Genomic DNA, 21,977 nt, shown 5'->3' on the forward strand with positions numbered 1-21,977 from the left:
GCCTCTGCCTCCCGAGTGCTAGGATAAAAGGTGTGTGCCACTACCACCCAGCCCTATTCCCAGTACTTGGGAACGCTGTTTCAGGCTAGCCTGAGCTACATAATGACACCTTGTCTCAGAAACCTAAAGCCTGGAGATGTAATTGGGTGGGTGTAGCATGCCCAAGGCTCTCGGTCTGGTCCCTATCTGGGAATTGGGAGTTGGGGATTCTCCACACCAAAGCATGAACAAACCATAAATAATTCCCCTGCCTTTGGCCTCTCCAGGTATAAGCCAGATCAGCTTTGACCTGAAAATCCCAACAGAAAGGAAGGAACAAAGGATAGGACGAAGTAAGAGAGGGAGAAGAGATGGATAAATTTGTACAAAATTTAATCTTTATTTTATATGTATGGGTGTTTTACCTGTACATATGTCTTGTAGTGAGAATTTTGGTTTCTCTAAAAACATTATAAGAATAAGTTTTCATTTTAATCCCAGGTGTGGGAATATGGGGCTGCTTTGCAGCAGCTGAGTATGATTTGCCTCGTGCTCTGGCAGATAGTTCCTGCAACTGTGAGATGTTTGGAATTCTGGGGACTTTTCAGAGGGTATATAAACGCCAGGGCCCCAAGAGTTGGTGATAGTTGTCAGTGGGTTGTCGTTGTCAGTCGCCGTCGGTCATTGTTGGTTGAGGTGTGTCCGGTAGTTGTGCACAAAGAAGAAGAAATTAGATATCCTGATGGCGAAGATCAAACTTTCCCCGAGGTGCGTGGCATCGCTAATCAGCAGGAAGTAGGCCTAATGATAACGTCATCCCCTTCCAAGCCCCTGATTTCCTGTTCCTTCCTTTCCTCTCATTTTTTTTTTCTCTCCTATCTAGTGGCAGGGGGGCTGAAAGAGAAGAAGAAGAAAAGAGTTAGAGGAAGGCTGGACGAGGGAAGAGCCCACAAAGTAGCTAATGTCAGCTACATGTGTCTGTGAATCACATCCGTGCAGTGTTCATGGAAGCCAGATTAGGGCTTCAGATGCCTTGGGACTGGAGTTACAGATAGCTGTGAGCCTCCATGAAGGGGCTGGGAACCAAACCCACATCCCCTGGAAGAGCAGCAAAGTGCTCTTAACCATGAGTCATCCTCCAGTCTCTTTTCTTTCTTTCTTTCTCTTTCTTTCTTTCTTTCTTTTTGTTTTTCAAGACAGGGTTTCTCTGTGTAACCCTAGCTGTCCTGGACTCACTTTGTAGGCCAGGTTCCCTCCCTCCATCCCTCTCTTACTGAAGACTGAACACAGAGCATTGTGAATATCAGGCAAGTTCAGCTGCACCGCAGTAAGTTCACACTCTAGGAGGACCACAGGGGCCTACCAAGCCACCAGATGCCCAGTTCTCCCCCTTCATCTCCTGCGTGTTCCTCTTTGTTCAGCCATACCGGATTTTTATTCATTGATTTTACAGTTATTGTACCTTGAATCTGGACCCTTATCCTCCAGCATAACATTTGGCAGACAGCATCTCTTTTTGTTTGTTTATTTAGTTGGTTGGTTTGATTTTGGGTGTTGATTTGTTTCATTGGTTGGTTTTGTTAAGACAGGCCTCTTTAAGCGGGCGTGGTGGCGCATGCCTTTAATCCCAGCACTCGGGAGGCAGAGGCAGGTGGATCGATGTGAGTTCGAGGCCAGCTGGGTCTACAAAGTGAGTCCAGGACAGCCAGAACTACACAGAGAAACCCTGTCTCAAAAAACCAAAAAACCAAAACAAACAAACAAAAAAAGACAGGCCTCTTTGTATAGTTCTGACTGTTCTGGAATTTCTTTTGTGTTTTTTTGTTGTTGTTGTTGTTTTGTTTTTGTTTTCTCGAGATAGGGTCTCTATATACAGCCTTCGCTGTCCTGGACTCACTGTGTAGACCAGGCTAGCCTCGAACTCACAGCGATCCGCCTGTCTCTGCCTCCCAAGTGCTGGGATTAAAGACATGTGCCACCACACTCGGCTGTTGTCCTGGAATTTCTTATGTAGAACAGGCTGGCCTCCAACTCACAGAGATAGATCCACCTGCCTCTACTTCCCGAGTGCTGAAGTTAAAGGCCTGTGCCACTGCACCTGGCCTTGGGGAGGAAGCGTGAGATAGGGTCTCTTGTATCCCTGCCTGCCTTGAACTTACAAAGTAGTGGGTAATGCTGAATTCCTGATCCTCCTGCCTCCACCTCCCAAGTGCTAAGACGACCAGCATGCATTACACACACATGGCCCCATCTCTTTCCTTCTTCTTCCTCTCTCTCTCCTCCATCTGTCTCTGTTTCTCTGGGGTACCCCTCCCCCCTTTCCTTCTCTCCCCATGCTCACTTAATAAACCTCATAATATTAACAAACAAACAAACCCACCTGCCTCGTCTGAGAGACTTCTCTCCCTGCTAGCAGCCGTGTCTCCTGCCTCTGCGCTGGGATGTCCACCATCGTCAGCTGCAGGCTGTGCTTACCTCAGTGACAGCCTCTGTTTGGGTCCGCTGGACAATGGTCTCCTTGAGAGGTGAGAAGGGTGCCTTTTGTCCCTGGCAACTCTCTGGGGCCTTTTCGGATGCTCAGGCAATGCTGAAAGGATCAGCAAGTGCAGGAGGACCGAATGCTGCGTGACACTCGAAGACTCTGCTCAGCTCCTGGAACACTGTGAAGGTGGCCTCAGGATGACTTTTCCAAATGTCAAGCATATTACATCAGTTTCTTCTGTTGAGCTCTCCAGTTCCAACAGACTACATCTCCACAGCGTCCACACTTGATAGTGTTTAATATGTATGTCCTCCTGCAGCCTAAGGGCAAGGAAACACACAGGGTGGTGGCACCAGGTTTCTAATAGAATTTGGGGATTAAACCCCCCAAAATCATTCTTCTTCCCTCTCTCCCTCCCCCTCTCTCTCCCCCCCCTGCATCCCCCTGCCTGCACCTTCTGAATTTCTGAGTCCTGGGACTACAGGTAAACGCCACCGCATCTGGCTCATGAAGCCCTGTGTACGACCCCGGGGCTCCACAGGTGCTAGGCAATCATCTGCCAGCTGTGTTCTCTCTTTCCTGAGGACAGGTCACAAATGCCATTCAGGAATTCTCCCTCAGCCGCTCTGACCTAATGACTGCCTCTCTTCCTGCTTGCTGTGACTCCCGGTTGTCCCCTGGGTCCTCTTTGGAACCCTCTCTTTGCTTCCTTTGTCAACCCCCCACACCCTGCCCCTCCAGCCACCTTCCAAGGCCACGGTGCTAGAGTCCCTCAGATCCACTGCAAGGTCTCTTCTACAGCTGTTTCTTCAGCTGTACCTAATCTGTGCCACGTGAGCCCAACACACATGGCACCTGCCCATGCCCAGACCAAGCCCTAGCTTCCTTCTTTCTGAACTCAAAAGCCAGTGTTTTAAAAAATATTTTGGCCCAGGGTGGTGCCAAACACCTTTAGTCCCAGCACCCAGGAGACAGAAGCGAGCAGGTGTCTGTGATTCCCAGGCTAGCCTGGTCTATTTAGCATGTTCTAAGCCAACTACAGTGAGACCCTGTCTCAGTCAAAAATAAAATAAAAATACTGTATTTTTATTTTAAATTTATATATATATATATATATATATATATATATAGTGGTTATATATTTTCATGTAGTACCCTCAGAGGCTAGAAGATGACAGGAGATCCCCTGGAGGCAGGGTTACAGGTGGTTGTGAACTGCTTGATGTAGGTGCTACGAACAGAATTCTGGTCCTTTGCAAAAGCAATATGCACTTTTAACCACTGAGCTATCTCCCCAGCTCCATAAGGAAGAATTAATTAACTACAAATGAGGTATGTCCACTGTATGTTACGTGGAAATCTTAAACATAGCATTTTATTATCTATTGGCGAAGATATGAGCCCCCATTTTCTTAGCTGACAGTTATTTCCCAAATCACCACCATCATCATCATCATCATCATCCATCATCTTACTGTGATTCCCAGACTGGCCTTGAACTCACATAATCCTCCTGCCTCAGCCTTTCCAGTGCTGGGTGGCCCACCCGGTGGATCAAACCTTGCTGACTGGATGCCGTTATTCTTAAACTCGTCCAGTTGATTCTTTTTCCAGTGTCAGTGCTGAAGACAGTGTTGTCTCTCATCCAGGTTACTGAACTAGCATTCCACATGACTTAGAACCCACTCGCCTTTTCAGGTCCCTATTCCGACACACTCAGATCCTTGCATACCAAACTACTTACCAAGGCCTTAGCATACAAACTGCCTCTTCTTTCAGGGGCTTTCCACTTCTCCTTGGAAATTCAGTTCTAGAACTTTCTTCCTGGTCACTTTCCTTATGATGACTTCACCTCCAAGCACTCAGGACGTGTTTCTGTTAGAGCACTGGTCATGCTACAGCCATTGTATGTCTCTTCCCTGCTTGCTCTGTGCTCCTAGCATAGTCTGCCTTGTACCTGGCCTTGGGCCTGACTCCCCGTCAAGTGAGCCTTCTATCATGGTTCAAGCATAAGTAAATGAATAAATTGTCAACTATGATACAGTCCCAGTAGAAAAGCAATACAAAAGGTACAGAAAGGGTGCTGCTGTAGCTTCCACAGGGCTGAGTCACACTTATGGAAAAGACTTTGCGTGATTGGATTCACTTGGCCTAGCCTACTTGGTTATGGCAAAGTTCAAGGTCAGTTCTCAAGCAAGGCCCACCCTTCCTCCAACCTCCTCTCTAGAAATGAAGCCAGTTCTGCCTTTTCTGTCCCTGAAGTGGAAGCTCGCCTTGACTATACTATGTATCCCCGGCCTCAAACTCCAGACATACTCCCTCAGGCCTCCCACATACTTGTACAGTCGTGTGCCAGTGCACAGAGTTTGCATACAGTTTCTTTCTTTCTTTTTTTTTTTTTTTCAAGACAGGGTTTCTCTGTGTTAGCCTTGACTGTCCTGGACTTGCTTTGTAGACCAGGCTGGCCTCTAACTCACAGAGATCTGCCTGCTTCTGCCTCCCGAGTACACCACCATGTGTAGGCTCAATTTTCTTAATATATTTTATTACGAACTTATTAACCGAGAGTACCTAACTTATAACCAGACTAACCTAAACAATAGGAAAAGAAGGTTAAAGAATATAATAATGAACCTGTAAGGATATCAGTTTCAAGGAATGATTCTCCTGGCGTAATCAGCAGGATTTCTTCTGCTGGAACCTGGAGTAACCAGAACCTGGTACCTCAACCAGAGCCAGGAGCCCAGAAGCCTTCCCTGGAGCGGCTCTCTCTAGGAGTGTCTCGAAATGGAGCAATGAACAGCCGAAACTCCCCAAGTCTCCTTTGCCCCGCCTCTTGTTTTTAGCTCACATTCATACCTCCTCTCAGCATTTGTTCAAGGATGTTTTTCAGCTGCTTAATAACCAACCTCCCCCTCAAGGTGGTGCAACTTCTAAGGGAATTAACATCACCTGCTCTCGCACAAGTCTTTTTCTCATCCCCCACTTACGAACTAAACAAAAAGACATGTTTCTCTCTCCTTCAACCATGCATGACATAAACACATCCTTTTTTTGTTTTGTTTTTCAAGACAGGGTTTCTCTGTGTAGCCTTGACTGTCTTGGACTCACTTTGTAGACCAGGCTGGCCTCAAACTCACAGAGATTTCCTTGCCTCTGCCTCCTAAGTGCTGGGATTAAAGTTGTGCACCACCACACCAGGCAAGCATGTCCATTTTTTAAAATGAGGGTTGGGGATGAGGCCTTGAGAGCCTGAAGCCCTGGGTTCCAACACTGTGTACATCAGGCCTGGCAGCACATATTTATAATCCCAGTACTGGAGGGAGAGTCAGAAAAGTCTTAGATTCAAGGTCATCCTCAGATACACAGCAGAATGAGTTATCATCCTCAGGCAACTTGAGGTTAGTCTGGGCTTCAGGATCTCTTCTTTATCTTAAAAAGTATTCAAGGCAGGCATGGTGGTACACTCAGGAGGCAGAGGCAGGTGGATCCCTGTGAGTTCAAGGCCAGCCTGGTCTACAGAGTGAGCTCCAGGACAGCCACAGCTACACAGAGAAACCCTGTCTGGAAAAACAACAACCAAACCAAAACAAGACAAAACAAAAAAAGTATTCAAGTGCCTACAGCATAAACAGACTGTGTGATCCCACCATCGCTGCTGCTTCTTCTTCCTTCCTTCCTTCCTCCTCCTCCTCCTCTTCCTTCTCCTCTTCCTCCTTCTTCTTCTGTGGCAGTGGGGTAGGGTAGGGGGGTGGACATGGTTGTGGACCAACTCAAGCTTTTCATATATTGAGAATATACTCAGCCATGCTATAGTGGCACACGCCTTTAATCCTAGCACTTGGGAGGCAGAGGCAGGAGGATCTCTGTGAGTTTGAGGCCAGCTACAAAGTGAGTCCAGGACAGCCAAGGCTACACAGAGATACCCTGACTCAAAGAGAGAGAGAGAGAGAGAGAGAGAGAGAGAGAGAGAGAGAGAGAATACTCTGTCCCTAAGCTATACCCCCAGCTTCCTGCTGTAGCTCTTTACATAAAAATATTTGCCCCTAAAAATGTTTATTGATCTAGAACTGGGAAGCCAGAGTTAGAGGCAGAGGCAGAGGCAGGTGGATGCCTGAAAAAATACAGGATTTCTCAGGCACCATGAACAGTTTTGAGTTGCTTGGCTGGCATGTTCTCACAGCTCCTGAGGACCAGCAGTGGTGTTAGCAAGCATGACCCCATTACTCTCTGTGCAGTTATGCATGCTGTGGGTTTTCAGTCCACTCAGGTTATATCTTGTTCACAGATCTTTTGAGCCTAGAACACAGAGGCCCAGTGTATCTTCATGGCTCAGAGCTCATACAGCCCTGATCTGCCTCGGTGTAGTTAATGGTTATCCCCTAAAACAACCAATTTTTTGTCCTTTAGTCAAACAGAAATAACAACCCACACTAATAGGTGGCCTAAGTGAGGTGACCTGCACATTTTTCTTTATGGATATTGCCTCAGTTATTATCCCAGGCCAGCCTGGTCTATAAAGTGAGTCCAGGACAGCCAAGGCTACACAGAGAAACCTTGTCTCGAAAAACAAACAAAAAACCAGAAGAAAGTCGGACATGGTAGCACACACCTGTGACAAGGCAGAGGACTTCTTTATTTTTTTTTTTTAATGTTTTTTTGGTTTTTCGAGACAGGGTCTCTCTGTGTAAACTTGGCTGTCCTAGACTCCCTTTGTAGACCAGTCTGGCCTCAAACTCACCGCGATCTGCCTGCGTCTGCCTCCCAACTGCTGGGATTAAAGGCGTGCGCCACCACCGGCCCCGGCAGAGGATTTCTAGGTTAACATGAACCTTGGTTACAGAACAAGTTTGAGGCTAGCCTGAGCTAACATAAAAACCTGTTTCAAAATCCCAGGGGGCTCAGGATGTGGTTCAGTTGGTAGACCATTGACCTAGCATGCACAGGGGCCTGCGTCTGCTGCATAAACCCCGCACAGTGGTACACTCAGGCGGAGTAGGACACAGGGACAGAAGTTTAAGATCATTTTCAACTTCATAGTCAATTTGAGGCTGGCTTGTTCTACATGAGCCTCAGTGCCAAAACAGAAACAAAGCCAAAAGCCTTTGAAACCAGTGCTCTCATGGAGCCTTGGCTTGCCTGGAACTCCCTACATAGAACAGGCTGGCTTCAAACTCACAGTGATGTTGGAATTAAGGGCATGGTGCCACCATAGCCAGCATGTATACGGCAATATCCAGGGGTTGGAGCGAGCCCTTTACTGAGTCAGTACAGAGCTTGCCTTGCAAGCATTAGGATCTGAGTTCAGCTTCCAGAAGCCATGTGAAAGTGTTGAGTGTGGTGCCACACACTAGGAAGCCCAGTGTTGGCAATGAGGACACAAGACAAGCCTTGGGGCTTGCTGGCCAGCCACGTAGCCTAAAGGTGCTACAGGTCAGTGAGAGGCCCCGTTACAAAGGAAGTGGGGACGCCTTTAACCCCAGCATTCCAGAGGCAGAAGCAGGTAGATCTTTGAGTTCAAGGTCAGCCTGGTCTGAAACAAACAAACAAACAAAGAGGTAGGCAGTGTTTCTAAGGATGATATCCAAGGTTGCCATGTGGTTTTATATTGTGTGCGCAAACACACACACACACACACACACACACACACACACACACACACACACGCACACAGCCACGCATGTAAAACAAAACAGGAGGAGCTGCTTTGAATAACACTTGCATAGGATTTGGAATGCAAATGTCTGGTTTCCCAGGCCTGCCCACACACACACTAAAAAATAACATGATCCCTTTGCTTTTTTTTTCCTCCGTGTGTGTGTGTGTGTGTGTGTGTGTGTGTGTGTGTGTGTGTGTGTGTTGGGGGGTGGTAATGATATTAGACCATGGCCTCAAACATACTAATCAAAGGTCCTGCTACTTACTGGGTTGCACCCCAGCTCTCTATTTTCACTTTTATTTATTTTTTTATTTTGAGACAGGGTCTCTGTGTAGCCTTGGCTGTCCTGGACTCACTTTGTAGACCAGGCTGGCCTCGAACTCAGAGATCCACCTGCCTCTGCCTCCGGAGCGCTGGGGATTAAAGGCATGTGCTACCACCCCCCCCCCCAAGCCCCCCACCCCCACCCCACCCCACCCCGGTTTACAGGCCAATTTTACAGAGGCACCTTCTGGTTTAAGATTCCTTCTTTAGTCAGGTGTGGTGGTGCACACCTTTAATCCCAGCACTCAGGAGGCAGAGACAGGCGGTAGAGGCCAGCTTGGTCTACAAAGCAGTCCAGGACAGTCAAAGCTACCCAGAGAAACCCTATCTCGGGAAAAAAAACAAAAAAACAAAAACAAAAACAAAAAACCAACAACAAAACAAAACAAAGCAGGGCCTGGTGGCACACACCTATAAATGGGTCCAGGACAGCCAAGGCTATACAGAGAAACCCTGTCCTGAAAAACCAAAATAAAAATTAAAGCAAAACAAAACAAAATATGTCTAGGTTTATGTCAGGTTGATTTAAAAAAAATTAAACCAAAAATAAAAACCAATCAGCAAAGTTGTAGTCCCTTCTGCCTTCCAAAGAGATGTCCAAATTGCTGAGCTTTGTGGAAAGGTCCCATGTCATCCTTAGTGACAGAGCCTAGAGTCACCTGAGAGACAGCAGGCCTATGAATATGGGGGTGTGGTGGGGTGTATCTCGATCCGTTTATTAATGTGGAGAGACCTATATTAATTGTGGGGTGGGGCCATTCCCTGGTCAGGGTCCCCAAATTGTAGAAAATGAGGAAGTGAGCTGAGCATGGTCATGCATTCCCCCTTCTGCTTTCTGACTGTGGGTGTGACCTCCTGCCTCAGGCTCCTGCTGCCTTGACTTCCCACCAGGATGGACTTTGGGGAGCCTGTGAACTGTGAGCTAAAACCCTTTCTCCTTTAATTTCCCTTTTTTGCCCCCAGAGTATTAAAAACAAACAAACTTTATGTGTATGGGGCTTTTACCCGCATGTATGGCCTCCAGAGGCCAGAAGAGGGTGTTCCTTACAACTGCAGTTATGGATGGTTGTGAGCCACCATTTTGGGTGTTGAGAACTGTCCTCTGGAAGAACAGCCACCACCATTGCTGTTAACCCCTGAGCCACCTCTCCAGCCTCTTTATCGGTGTTTTATCACAACAGCAGGAAAAGAAACTAAGGCAGAGTACTAATGATAAATTTGTTATTGTTTTATTTGTTTGTTTGTTTGTTTTTGAGAGGGTTTCTCTGGGTAGCCCCAGCTGCCCTGGACTCCCTTTGTAGACCAGGCTGGCCTTGAACTCTCAGAGATCTGCCTGCCTCTGTCTCCTGAGTGCTGGGATGAAAGGCGGGCACCACCGTGCCCAACCTGATAGAACTATTTTTGTTGCCACTTCATAACTATAGTGTTGCTACTGTTATGAATCATAATGCAGATATTTGATATGCAGGATGGTCTCAGAGAACCTGCTTGAAAGGGTCATTCCACCCCCAACATGGCCACGACCCACAGGTTGTGAACCGCTGATCTAATTAGAGCTGATCGCAGGAGTTGGAAGAGCCCGCCAGGACTTGGGCTCCTCCCTGTCTGGTAGATGGTACACCTCCACTCTGCGGCAGCCAAGGAGCGGGAAGCACCCAGCTGCCAGGAGACAGGCGTTGTGGCACAGGTGGCTAGGGAAAGAGCCAGAGAGAGCAGAGCCAAGGAATGGATGTGTTGTTGCCTAAAGTCTGGATCCAATTGTTCCCAGATCTCCACTGAGTCAATAAGTGTTTGAAATCACTTTGCTTCATTTGTAATATTAAACACCGTCATGGATACATACTAGTTAGTTTGTAAAGTAAGAATGAAGGCAGAGTGGCCACCCGTTCCCACTGTTGGTGCATTTCCCATGGGAAAGACACCTTCCAACTCTGCCCACTTGACAGCTAAGAGACCGGGTGTTCTGTAGACAAGTAACGAGGAGCTTGAAGCCAGCTTCTCTAACTTAGCAGGAAGTTCCCAGTAAACCTGTTGGGGTCTTTGTGGAGGTCTAAAATCAGCAGGCCCTTCCCTTCCCTGCAAGTTTCAAATGGAATCAGAAGGCATTAGTTAAATTAGATGCGAACTCAAAATAATCTTTACTGCAGATAAACCGATAGAGAGAATGTGGCTCAAAGTGTTAAAAAAAATTGAGCTTCCTGGAACTCAATCTTAGGGTCAGGCCAACTTGGCCACGTAGAGAGGATCCTGGGCCACGCTGAACTCCTGTTTGTCACCCTGCAGGAGAAAAGTATGAACACAAGAAGGCAGGAAAAGGGATGCTATGAGGCCTGCTTCTTCCTCCTTACCCATAAGTCACACTAAGCTCCTCCTCCTCAGGGAGGGGTGGGTGAGGAGGGGAGAGAAGCCAGGAGTGCTATGCCAAGGAAGAAAACGTCAGCCAGGATGGGCCCTCTGCCACAGACCTGTAGTTCAAGCTACATGGGAAACTGAGTCAAGAGGATCAGGTGTTTAAGACCATCCTTGGCTACATAGTGAGGTCCAGGCCAGCCTGGGCTACAGAGTGAGTTCCAGGCCAGCCTGGACAAAATTAATGAGATCCTGACTCAAAAAAGAGAAGCAGGGAGGCAGAGGCAAGCGGATCAATGTGAGTTCAAGGCCAGCCTGGTCTACATAGTGAGTCCAGGACAGGCAAAGCTACACAGAGAAACCCTGTCTCAAAACAAACAAACAAACAAACACCCAAAAGAGAAGGAGAGGAGAATGGGGAGGCTAAGGAAGAGAAGGGGAGGAAATGAGTGACAGGACCGTACTGTCCTGCTGCATATCAGGTGAGAGGCAGTCAAAGATGCAGCTTTGTTTTCAGCCAAAATGGATTCTTCTTCAAAGCTGTGGAATTTTAATCTAAATTATCTCCAGAAGTAGCTCATACATCACAGCAATACCCACCTTCCACAGGAATTAGAGATCTTAGCTTAGAATTCTTTTATTTATTTATATTTTTAAATGCATTTGGAGATGTAGCTTAGTGGTAGAGCACTGTGGCTGAACCTGATGGCCTGAATTCGTTCTCTGAGATCCTGTGGTAGAAGCTCCTACAAGTTGTCCTCTGATCTTTACACACATTTGTGCCTTGGCACGCATGCAGACGTGAGTATACACACACACACACACCATTTGGGGGTCCAGGCACAGTAGTGTACAACTTTAACCCTAGCTCTCGGGAGGCAGAGGCAGGTGGATCTCTGTAAGTCCCAGGCCATCCAAGGCTATATAGTGAGACTGTTTGAAAAAAAAATTTTTTTTAATTTTTTTTTAAAAAGCAAAATTCAGAAGAAGAAACTAGAATTCATGAAAAAAAAATTACATAACCAGGGGCACTAGGTGGCAACAGTCCTGTGCCCACTCACCATGCCCATCAAAGGCGTCTCAAGAGCACTGAAACCTCACATGCTTCCCACGCCAGCTGTCAACGTCTTTCTGGATGATGTCAGAGTAGCACAGTGCGTGTGAGTCACCCAGGAGCAGAACCAAAGCTCAACCAAAGCCGGCAGGAGAGGGCGTGTCGCGATGGATTCTGGGAAACTCAGGCACAGCAGGGCAGGGGGGGGGGGTTAGGTTTCCTCTTTCAACACTGGGGCCTGAGCTTAGTTCACAACAAATGGCCAACCTGGCAGCGCGCCCGCCTGCCCCGTGCTTTTGGTTTCTCTCATAGGCACTTTCCCCTGCTCCCGTCTCCTAGGGGCTTACGTGGCGGTGGTTTTTGCTTTGTTTTGAAACAGAGATTTATGGAGTTCAGGCTAGCCTCAGACTCACAATGAGGCCAGGGGTGACTTTGAATTCCTGATCCTCCTGCCTCCATCTCCTGGGTGCTGGGATAGTAGGCGTGGTCTATTTATTGCACCTGGTTTATGCTGTGCTGGGCCTCAAACACAGGGCTTGAGCATGCTAGGCAGGTAGCCACGTCGTGGCTGACATTCATCACCACCACCCCCCTTTCTTTTGCAATACTGGGGATTTAACCCAGGGATTTATTTACCACGTGCCAACGGCTTGCCTGCTGAGTTATGTTCCCCATATGGCTACCTTTTGTTTAGCTGTTGCTGTTTTAAAACCCTTCCTTTCGATCTGCTTTTGAGACGTCGTGTATCTCTGGCTGGCCTGGAACTTGTTATATAGACCAGGCTGGCTTGGAACTCACAGAGGACCACCTGCCTCTCCCTCCTGAGCGCTGGGAAATAAAGGTGTATGCCACCATGCCTGACCTAGTTTTGTTTTAAATTTTTATGTGTGTGTGTGTGTGTGTGTGTGTGTGTGTGTGTGTGTGTGTGTGTTTGCCATGTGTAAGGGGGTGCCTGTGGAGGTCAGAAAAAGGCATCTGATCCCCTGGGTGTGGAGTTTCAGGCTGTTAGGAGCTGCCTAAGACAAGTGCTGGGACCCAAACTCGGGTCCTCTTGAAGAGGAGCAAAGACTTTTAACTTAGGGAGCCGTTTCTTTCTCCAGCTGCTCGGTTTGGCTCGTGAGACGGGCTTGCCCTAGTCCTGGCCAGAGGTCACTATTTGGATTCTGGTGCCCAGGCCTGGGACAGCACAAGCTAACAGTGGAAATCTAGGACGAAGCAGGTTAAGACAGTATGTCCCCATCCTGTCTTCTCCAAAGTGAAGCCATCTTCTAATCTGTCGCCCCACCTCCACCCCACCCCCACCCCGTTTGTGCCATCCAGAGCTCTCCAATGCCACTTAAGTGATCAGTAGTTGGCAGTGAGTTTTGCAATAAACAGCTGCCCAGAATCAATCGAAACCACTTCCTCCAGAAGAGCTGACTGGGAGATTCCTCAGCCGCCTACCTGTCCTCTGATTCTTATTCTTGCCTCTCACAACGTCATCTACCAGAAGAACGTGAAACTGTAACCGTTTTACCTAGATGTGCAGTTCGGAGTGGGCATTGGATATTTGAGAACCGCTTGAGTTGATGAGCAAAGGAAGCCGTGGCTGCACCAAGAAGGTGCTGGTAGCCAAGTGCCCGCTGGGAATCTCAGCCCCTGGGAGGTGGAGGCAGGAGGATGCGGAGGCCGAGGACAGCTTCCATAGTTTCAGTTAGCGGTGAGGTATATTGGTGGTAATAACAACAACAACATTTCAAAATAAAATGCAACAAATAAAGAAGTTGTTGCATTTTTCATAAGGAGCAAGAGCGAGCTTTCCCGCTGACTCTTAACTCCCTCCTTATTTCAGAGGAAAAGCTCCAGGGACGGCTTTGGGTAACAAACATGGCTGCAGGGGAAAGCAACGGAAGCCGGAAGAGAAGCAGCAGGGAATTGCCAGCTGTGATGGGCCCATTTTCACTTTTGCTGGTTTATTTATTTCATGAGCAAGATGCCCTCTGGAGGGCCCAACTTGCCTCTCACCCACTCCCACGGCAGATGTAAGATGGGTTTTTTTTGGTTAGCTCTTTGTCCTGACAACCAGGGACATGGAGGAAACTGGTCCTGTCTCTGTGGCCTCAATGAGAAGGCCGTGGACCTCCATTCTCTGGAGACCTCGGTAGCTTCTGATTTTTAGAGACCTCCTACATTTGGAGTAAATACTTGCTTTCCTCCGCTCCCGATCTTGTGGCTGTGACGCAAAAGTGTCTCACAGTGAAGCAGCATTGAGAAGGGCCTTGAGCCGGGCGGTGGTGGTGCACGTCTTTAATTCCAGCACTCGGGAGGCAGAGGCAGGCGGATCGCTGTGAGTTCAAGGCCAGCCTGGTCTACAAAGCGAGTCCAGGACAGGTAGGGCTACACAGAGAAACCTGGTCTCAAAAAAACAAAAGAAAGAAAAGAAAGAAGGAGGGGGGCTTGACTGTGCAAAAGGGAGTGAGGATCATGGCCCCACGAACTCAGGGGACCTCCGTGTGCACAGGGCTCCGTGGGCCTGCCTTTTCTCTCCTGGTGCTTTAAATCATCCTCAGGGCAGTGGTTATCATGTGGTTTAATGTTTACGGCGGAAATAAAGGAGCCATGGTGATGTCTCCGTGTTTATAACTGACCCCATGGTCCAGGGAATCATCACCCGCACCGAGGGTGAACTCTGTCCCATTTTTATCTGTGCAAAATACCAGGACGTCTCTGCCTCAAAGAGGTTGACCCTGTTGTCAGCTGTGGGGTGGGTGGGTGAGGGGGTGTGGGGGTGTGAGGAGATGACACACACAGCCAGGGTTGCTGTTTACACCCCGAACTGTGAGCTGGGTAAAAATAGTGCTAGCAGCCTGGTCCAGCTTTAAACCCCCGGCTTCAAACTGCAGAAAGAGATTATTTTGGGAAGGGAAGATTTTCTTTTCCACCCACAGACCTGAAAATGGTCACTTCTCCGGAAAAAGGGAGACAATCCCACACAAAGGTGAAACATACCCCTTTGTATGCCTCCCTAGGAGATCACCCCAAGAACCAGTGAAGCAATGTCCTCCTCTGACAGCCAGGTCCATCCCCAGCACAGACCTGTGGGTGACCTAGTTCAAGGTACAGTGGGAATTAATTAACTTTGACCACGGTGACAGAAGGCAGCTGCCTGGGCCCGGATGCCTCTGCTCTCCTGCTTCCTAGTTCTCTCAGGCTCTTTGCGAGCAGGTTACAACTATAAAGAGATGAACTGTTTCCATAATGCCAGGACTCTGAGAGTTGTGGGCTGAAAACCTTTGTATATTGCCAGAGCCTGGGGCCTGTGTCCCGGCTCATGGAATCTCTTTCAGGCTTGGAAATTGACAAGCAATGGAACGAAAAGACGCACCTCGAGATGCCTTTCCCCTGCCCTTCCGTCCCCCTCACTGCATTCCCCCAACCCCCCACACCCCGGGTGCTGGCAATGTTTCAAACTAATTTTTATTATTTTTATGTGTATGAGTGCTTTGCCTGCCTGCTTGTATACCATGTGCATGCCCCTGAGGCCAGAAGAGGACATCAGATACCCCTCTGGAACTGGATTTACGGATGGCAGGGAGCAACCAACCATCCCCACCTTGTGGATTGAACCACGGTCCTTGGGAAAAGCAGCCGCCGGTGCTCTTAACCATTGAGTCATCTCTACAGCCCCCTGTGTTGGGAATTTAACTCAGGTTAAAAACAAACGAGCACATGTAAGCACACAGTAATGACACCCAGAGGGGAGGCAGATACATATGGATATGTTTGTTTAAGAGGCAGGGGGGACTCTCTGTGAGTTCGAGGCCAGCCTGGTCTACAGAGCAAGTTCCAGGAACAGCTAAAGGCTACACAGAGAAACCCTGACTGGCGGTGTGTGGGAGTGAGTGGGTGGGGGTACGCGGGACGGGGCCTCGTGTAGCACAGGCTGACCTTCCAACTCACTGTGTATCTGAGGGTGACCTTGAAACTCTGATTGTCTTGCTTCTATTTGCCAAGAGAAGGGCTTATGGGCTGGTGCCACCTTGCCAGTAACCCACAGATGGTTTTTATCACAGAAAGTCACATTAAGATATGTTAGGAAGGGCTGGAGAGATGGCTTAGCGGTTAAGAGCGCTGCCTGCTCTTCCAGAGGTCCTGAGCTCAACTCCCAGCAACCACATGGTGGCTCACACCCATCTATAATGTGATCTGATGCCCTCTTCTGGCCTGCAGGGGTACATGCAGGCAGAGCACTGTATACATAATAAATAAATAAATCTTAAAAAAAAAAAAAAAAGATGGGTTAGGAAGTTGCAGGAAGTGCTTTGGAGTTGGCTCAGCCATTAAGAGTGCTGTCTGCTCTTCCAGAGGGCCTGGTTTGAGTCCCAGGAATCACTCTAATGGGTGCGGTGGTATACACCTTTAATCCCAGCAACTCAGGGAGGCAGACGCAGGCGTATCTTTGTGAGTGTTCAAGGCCAGCCTGGTCTATGAAGCGAGTCCAGGGCAGCCAAAGCTACACAGAGAAACCCTGTGTCAAGAAAGAAAAAGCTGCAGAAAAAAAAATCACACCAGACCAGCTGAGCCTGGGGTGGGGGGTGGGGTGGGGCAGGTGCAGGCCTGTGAGCAATTTAAGGAGAATGGTTCTCTGAATGAATGAGCAAGCAAAAGAAAGGCTGGGGACGTAGCTTGGTGGCAGAGCACTGGCTGAGCATGCGCACAAATGCAATCAGACCAATGGTAGCGCTCAATTGGTCTATAATCTGTAAATTCCCAGGTTACTGAGCTGGAGCCCAGTGAATATTTATTTAATCAATATTTCAGGGAGCAGGAAAAGACATCTTCTATGCCCCATCTCCACTCCCTTCGGTGACCCAGCAGCTAAAGTAGGTCATGGGTCTTCCAGTTTTGGAAAACATACCTAACTGTTAAAAAGAATTTCTTGGGCAGAGTGTTAGTGGCCCACACCTTTAATCCCAGTACTCAGGAGACAGAGGCAGGTGGATTGTTGTGAGTTTGAAGCCAGCCTAGTCTACTAAGGACAGCCAAGGCTACACAGAGAAACCCTGTCTCAAAAAACCAAAAATAGACGATCTCCCCCCCCCCTCTCTCTCTCACACACACACACACACACACAGTTGCACACACGCTCATGCATGCATGCCTGCACCCATGGTCTCAGGGTGAGTATACAATAGCATCAAATATGAGATGACAGCTGTCTGGGTCATTTATAAGAGACAGGAAGGAGTGTACCTCAAGTACAGAGGCTACTAGCTGTAGCCTCACTCAAATTTTCATTTTATTTTTGTCACCAAGTCACTCCACCATCTACCTCCCTGGGGAGGGGGTGTGGATCCCACGTGTCGGGTCTAGTGAAAACGTTCACCCTGAGGCAGTCCTCAGACGGTGTGTGCTATGGTCTGCGCAGACACTGGAAAGCAGAAGTCTAGCTCTAGAAGCCATTTCAAGTCTCCCATGATCCTCTGGGGAATCTATCCTGCTTCTAGGTGCCAGACGATGTTAACATGGCCAAGACCCGTGGACGTGCGGTACATCACCCAAGTTGCAAAGGATATCTTGTTCCCCAGTGGCCCTCACCTTTCCACTTCCACCTATCTCTAACAGCCACATCCCTGAGCCTTGTCACCAAGCCAGAAACAGAATCCTTCTGCTTCTGTGTCTCAGCCTCTGGGGAGCTCTGACCAGCTAAGGGGCCGGCTCAGCACTGTCAGCCTGGCCAAAAGAGGCCACAGAAATGGAGTCCAAGTGCCCTTTTCCAAGTCCCATCGACCCATGACAAGGAGAGAAGGGCTGCCGCCGAGGCACAGCCTCTCCAGCTATTTGTGTCCAGGGCTCCGAGACTCCCCGGGGACCAGGGAGAGACAACTTAAAAGGCCCTTTGTTCAGGACCTCTTCAGGTTGTGTTTCCCAAATTGAGAAATCCAGATAATGCTGACGGTTGCCCAGGAGGGAAATGAGCTCAGGCAGGTCTGTCCCATCCACTGACCTCTTGCAAAGGATTGTAGGCCAAGGTGGCCCAGCTCCGCTCACCAGCCTAAGTCAGCTTCCTTCTGAGTCAGCTTTCTTCACCTCCCTATTAATAGCCACTGCTTTGGCTGACTCCACTCACAGTATGATTACAGTTTAATAATACATCTCAAGCAAGGAAGCAGAGCCCTTCCTGAGCTGGGTTGCCAGGGGCCCGCAGAGAGCACAGGCTCCAGGCCGGAATACAGAGGGAGGCTGTTGCTTGCTTCTCCCAGATGAGGCAGTCTGGGACAGAGGTTGGGAGACTTAAAAAGACAAGCCACAACCACAGCTGTGGGGTTGTTTCCAGCCTGCGGGTCTGACCACGGGTTCGGAGGAGGAGACAGGCATGCAGCCTGATTGTCACCTTAGTCCCAGGTATTCCTGGGCATCACTGAGAAAGCGTGGCTGTTGGCATACCTACCATGCAGATGCCTCAGCTACCCTGGATGGCTAGTTCTGTGCCAAACTGGAGTTAGTCTCTACCAAGGTCATCTTTTCTCAGCCTCCACAGTAGTAAGGTGACCTACTTACGAGAGCTCTGATTATCCGAGTGGGATGGGGTACTTTGATCATACCAAACTCCACCAAAAAAACATGTTGTTTTTTTTCATGCTTAAACCCCATCCCATTTCTTCCCAGTAAAGCCAGATAGGATGAAATATGGCCCAGTGTTTAAATACACACACACACACACACACACACACACACACACACACACACACAGAGACACAGACACAGACACACACACAGATACACACACGCACACACACACTTTTCAAGGGCTTCCATGGACTCTACCACAGATTGCTTCTCTCTTTTCAATGTTTTCCTTTGGCAACCCGGCCTGCGGGAAACACTCTATCAGGAAGGCCGAAAGAGAAACAAACTATCAGGATAATAATACTTTTAACTCACTAAGAGCTCCGCTCCCGTCCGGCCCCTGCCCCTGCCCCCCCCCCCAAACCTGATTATTCCATGGCAAATAATGGTGTCTTTCACGCAGTACCAGGTTGCTTCTCTCATCTAAGTCCCTCACCTGTGCGGAAGGGGGGCTGGGAGCCTGTGCTTGCTCCAGCTCGGCTCATTTCCTTCCTGCTTGCCAAAAGCTGGCTTATGCTACACGGCCAGAGGTCTTGGCAGAGCGAAGTAGGGCAAGCCGCAGCATGACCTTACCCCAACCCCAACCCCTCTGTACAGTCTCTAGACTGGCACTCGACAGGGCAAGTGCAGGAGGACAGAGCTGGTTCCAACTTGACTCAGGCTCTTTTCCATAATAGCAGCCCAGGCTGGGGTAGGGTGGGCCACGCCTTTAAACCCAGCACTTAGAAGGCAGAGGCAGGCGGAGCTCTTTGAGAGGGAGGCCAGCCTGGTGTACAAGAAGAAGTTCCAGGCCAGCCAAGGTTATACGTATACTCTGTCTAAAGGGGGGAGCTCAGAATAGGCAAAAAGGCAGTGCCTGGCACCTGTTAGAAAAGGTCCATCCCTCCTTTTTATGCTCGTAAGGACATGTTAACCCTAGCCTGGATCCACCTGCAAGCAAATGGTGAGGGGTTGAAACACATACTGGAATTTGCATGCCACAAAGACTGCCCTGTGAGGGAACAGCACTTAAACATTTGCCAAATCATAAGAGGACCAGCCACTCAAACATTTGTTCAATTATTCTTTTTGGGGGGGGGGGCAGAGGGGTTGTTGCTTATGTTTTTTGAGACAGGGTTTCTCTGGGTGTTTTTTGTTTCTTTGGTTTTGGTTTTGTTTTGTTTTTTGTTTTTGTTTTTTGTTTTTTTTTGAGACAGGGTTTCTCTTTGTAGCCCTGGCTGGCCTCGAACTCATAACGATCCGCTTGCCTCTGCCTCTGCCTCCCGAGTGCTGGGATTAAAGGCGTGCACCACCACGCTCGGCTCATGATAATGAATTTTTAAAACTAGGTTTGTGCCCTAGATGATGAGCATCAGAACTATCAAGTGACTAACTGGAAACTGTGAGAGATGCCATTGAGAGAATTATAGCAACGGAAGGTAACAGTTGCCGTACAGCGTCTGACGTAGAAGAGAGGGAAAGGGAAGGCCCACAGGAACTCCTGATAGGAGAGTTTAAGAACTTGGGGACTTCAGTAGCAGATTGCACACGAAGGTCTCCTTTTACTACTCAGTTAAAAGTCCAGGAGCCTGTCACTGACAGTGGTGGCTTCTCTCAACAAAAGCTCCAAGATGAATCTAAGAGTACCCCAGTCAGGGGTGCCCAGAAATGCATTCTGGGATATGTCTCTGATGTGAAGCATCATTTCTCTTTCCTTTGGGCCCTGGCTACTACTGCCCTCAGTGCCATCACAGTTTGAGTATACTTGTCCCCACCCCCAACCCCCGCCAGCCTCCTTGGTTCTGACACACACACACACACACACACACACACACACACACACACACACACCGCCCCCGTATCTTCTTTCCTCTGTGAGGACGCTGCCCTCCCTGGCATACCCCAGAGAAGCTTTTTATGGTCTCACCATCTTTCCAAACGCCTTCATTCTGGGATCCCAGACTGCCCTTCAGTGTCTGGAAACCAAATAGCTCTGCGCTTCAGGAGGCGAAACTCACCATTCCTGCTGGACCAGCTAATTAGAGTCACTTTTCTACAACTCTTTATCTGGGGGTTGTTTTCCCAAATTAGCATTAGCCAGCTAATGGATATCAGCCTATCTACCCGATGAGTTAAGGATTTGGATGTTCAGTCTGACATAAAGACAGCTTCGACGTCAGGGCCAAGCAGACCTGCCGATGACTCCCCCTCTATAAGCGTTGTGGCCTTGGACACGTTATGCATCTTCTTTGGGATTCAGGTTCTTTGCATGCAAGATGAGGAGGCAGATGGTTACCTGCTCTGCAGAGTCTTGTAAGAAATGGCCTAGAGGTGTGAAAGGCTGACGGGATGGAAAAGGTAGACCACCACTGGGAGTCTTGGTCATTATCGAGGTATAAATAATCTGCAGCCAGGCGTGGTGGCGCACGCCTTTAATCCCAGCACTCAGGAGGCAGAGGCAGGCGGATCGCTGTGAGTTAGAGGCCAGCCTGGTCTACAAAGTGAATCTAGCACAGCCAAGGCTACCCAGAGAAACCCTGTCTCAAAAAACAAAACAAACAAACAAAAAAGTCTTCGCAAAAGCCAGGCAAGCACTTGAGAAACTAAAAGCAGGAGAACTGTGAGTTAAGGACAGTCTGGACTACATAGATATGGATATTCTGGGCCAGCCTCGGCTGCACAATGATAGCCTGTCTCAATAACAGAGCAATAGCTTTTTACTGCCTGCCAGCCAGCCATCATGTACCCTCAAGGGGCCCTGTGGCTGTAACATCCCCAGGAGGCTGCCATTGACATCTGACAATGCAAAGCAAAATAGATGTGCAAACTGCTCGAGAAAAGCCAGACTCCCTCAGAGACTGGTGCAACCCAGAAGAACTCACGTGGTGTTGTGCAAGTGAGACTTTCAAAGTCCAACGGACTTGCTTCTGAACCTCCTTAGGTAATCCACCCCTTACCTGTGAGAGCAGTTGCCTTCTACAAGCATCTTGAGAGGAGCAGAAAGGATAACGATGCTAAATTCCATTTGATTCAGGCGGAGAACTGAACTCACCAATTGGCTCCTTCACTATAAGACTCTTGGCAGTGGTGGCGCACACCTTTAGTCCCAGTACTCGGGAGGCAGAGGCAGGCGGATCGCTGTGAGTTCGAGGCCAGCCTGGTCTACAAAGTGAGTCCAGGACAGCCAAGGCTACACAGAGAAACACTGTCTTAAAAAAAAACAACAGGGGCTGGAGAGATGGCTCAGAGGTTAAGAGCATTACCTGCTCTTCCAAAAGTCCTGAGTTCAATTCCCAGCAACCACATGGTGGCTTACAACCATCTATAACATGATCTGTTGCCCTCTTCTGGCATACCGGTGTACATGCAGACAGAGCATTGTCTACATAATAATAAATGAATAAATCTTAAAAAAAGAAACAACAACAACCAAAAACAAACAAGCAAACAAACAAACAAACAAACCCAAAAAAGCAAAACAAGCCAGGCGGTGATGGCGCACGCCTTTAATCCCAGCACTTGGGAGGCAGAGGCAGGCAGAT

At 48.6% G+C, this 21,977-nt stretch overlaps 1 long non-coding RNA gene across 3 annotated transcripts; it reads right to left on the minus strand.

Moving 5' to 3' along the window:
• Positions 1–355: 355 nt before the first annotated feature.
• Positions 356–18,980, minus strand: LOC311578355. 3 transcript variants are annotated; one of them, XR_014772859.1, is made up of 4 exons: positions 18,821–18,980; positions 4,206–4,454; positions 2,360–2,781; positions 356–873 (listed from the first exon to the last, which is right to left on the minus strand). It is a non-coding gene; the product is annotated as an uncharacterized lncRNA (long non-coding RNA). The 3 variants fall into 3 exon arrangements; XR_014772860.1 differs by lacking the exon at positions 18,821–18,980 and having other exon boundaries at positions 2,455–2,781; positions 4,206–5,248; XR_014772861.1 differs by lacking the exon at positions 18,821–18,980 and having other exon boundaries at positions 4,206–5,248.
• Positions 18,981–21,977: the final 2,997 nt, after the last annotated feature.

Source organism: Acomys minous (assembly GCF_964271855.1).
Source record: "Acomys minous genome assembly, chromosome: 12".
NCBI classification, from domain to species: Eukaryota; Metazoa; Chordata; class Mammalia; order Rodentia; family Muridae; genus Acomys; species Acomys minous.